Source organism: Biomphalaria glabrata, chromosome 14 (assembly GCF_947242115.1).
Source record: "Biomphalaria glabrata chromosome 14, xgBioGlab47.1, whole genome shotgun sequence".
NCBI lineage: Eukaryota > Metazoa > Mollusca > Gastropoda > Planorbidae > Biomphalaria > Biomphalaria glabrata.
Genome location: NC_074724.1, coordinates 22,800,220 through 22,802,615, shown reverse-complemented (window position 1 = coordinate 22,802,615; position 2,396 = coordinate 22,800,220).

Below are 2,396 nucleotides of genomic sequence, written 5' to 3'. Positions count from 1 at the left end.
AGTGTGCTATGGTCAAATCACTTTTGTGGACTAGTTGGGAAAAGGGGGGGGGGGGTAATTGTATCTGGGAGAAGGTTTCCGTGCTGCGTTTTCGAAAGCTATTTATAGAAAGAGTCGAACTCGAGGTCTGAACTAACCACTGAGGTAATCAAGTAGTTATACAATTAGGTTGTAAAGTTAGCTATTAGTAGGCTCAAAATCTTTACACTGGGCTTATCTCCAATTAGCTTAGTACATTTTAAATAAAAAAAATAATAATAACGATTAATAGATTAACTATTGGTTAATTTTTTTTCATTGATTCATGTTTTGTCATTGACAATAAACAATTAGGCCAAGTTTCAAGTTAATCCGAGAACGGGATGTAGGAGAAATCACGTGGACAAGACGCCGCCCCTCCCCCCCCCCCCATAAATAAAGAGCTGATAAAAACTTTGTAAAACAAAACAAAAATTAATTAATGTCAAAATGTATAACACGAAACCAAAACTATTGTAAGAGGTTTTCAGGATGCAATCTACGTTGGGAAACAAAGAACGGGTTGGAATGATTGATGTGACATACTTGTGTCATGTAGTAACTAACCCCTGACCTATGTGTCTCTGTATCAAGTCACGTGAACAACATACCTGGCATGTCCAGGTAGATCGAGAGATCAAGGTGTTAAGCGATACCCTCAATCAAAGCCAGCAGTTCAGGTAAATGACCATATACACACAATACATCTTCCCGTGTCCCGCCCCGATCAAGCTCCCCCCTCCCCCACTTCTCTTGAACGTTACCTGGGCTACCCACCTGATGACTGGAATGCGCGGGGTGCCGAGTGTATTTAGATCTCAAACAAATTGGTGGAGGCACCCAGAGGTTGACATGGTGTCAGTGGGAAGCCTAATCTCACTCACTCACTCGGCCCTAGCGGGGGCTTCCTATCTCAGACAGGCCCCAGGGCCCCTTTATTATCAGCAGTCATGAGTCAGTTGCTGGCTGGAGTAACTTGTCAAGGCGAGAGTATACGGAGGGATTTACAATGAGTGTTGGAGGTAGGGTTGCCTATCTAGGGGTTGCCTATCTAGGGTAGGCTGACTTGCCAGAATTGAAAAGACAAATAGGCAAGATAACTGGAATAGAAAGAGGAGAGAGGTATTTGTGTGTGACCTCATCAAGCTGTAGAAGTGATTCGGTCAGCTTGCTGTTGTTTGATGTTTTGGACCCGGACTGTGCACAATGTAAGACAACACATTCAGGTATGCAAAAAGAAAAAGATCCCCATGCAAGACTTTTTTTTATAGTTCATTTCTTCTCTCTCTCTCTCTCTCTCTCTCTCTCTCTCTCTCTCTCTCTCACTGTCTTTTACTCCCTCTCTCTCACCTCTTACTCTCTAAATATTTTTCGCTCTCTCTTTCTCACTCTCAACTTATCTCACCTCTCTCCCTCTTTCTCTCACTCTCCCTATCTCTCTTGCTCTTTGTGAACTTCTTCCCCTCTCTTCCTCTTCCTCTCTCTAGATAAAAGAAGTTACAGAAACGACACATTCAAATGTAAGGACTTGGTGTAAAGTGGTCACGTGACTTCTTTTTACCTTTACCTATCCCTTAGTCTGTTGGACCGTTGGGGCACCATGCAAGATCCGTCGACCATCTTTCTCTATTCCTCTTTGTCTTTTACCTTAGAACCTCTTTCAATGGCAGGCCCGTACATTCTTTTATATTGTCCTCCCATCGCTTTTTCTGTCTGCCTCTTCTTCTTTTTCTTGGTACTATTCCTTGAAGGAAGGTCTTGCGAGTCCCGAAGATCTTGTAATTTAGCCATAGATTTTTAGCTTGCGTTTTTTTTACGATAGTTAGCAGGTCATCGTGGGGTCCAATCGCTGTCCTGTCTCTAATCTCTTGGTTTGTGATACGGTCTTTGAATGCGACTTCTATTTTATTTGTTAATATTTTTTTGCTTGTGACTTTCACTTACAGTTAGGGAGATATATACATCTCATACATGCCCGCCGTGGTCCACATCATCGCCTCTACACCATTGTGGGCTTTGTTTCCAAATGGACAGATACCCACTGTCAGGTCTGAGTTCTAGTCAGCCTTGGTCTCCTGTTAACTGTAGAGGAGAAAAAAGGGGGGGGGGGGCAATTCAGGTTGTTGACTTCAAGATTGTTTTTGTTTAGGATTGTATTACTTTGTGAGATGTTTTTCTAGCGGCTCCCGAAAGGGGAAAAGACGCTATTAGTTGTAAATGTTTGTAAAATGTTTTACATGTTTCGGATGTTCCTTCAGAGTTGAAGATAGTTTACTTCCTAGTCCAAACCTCCCGCAGGACGACGGGGGATGGGAGCGGGCAGGGTTTGAACCCTCGACGGTCGATAAATCCGAACGACAGTCCAGCGCACAAACCGC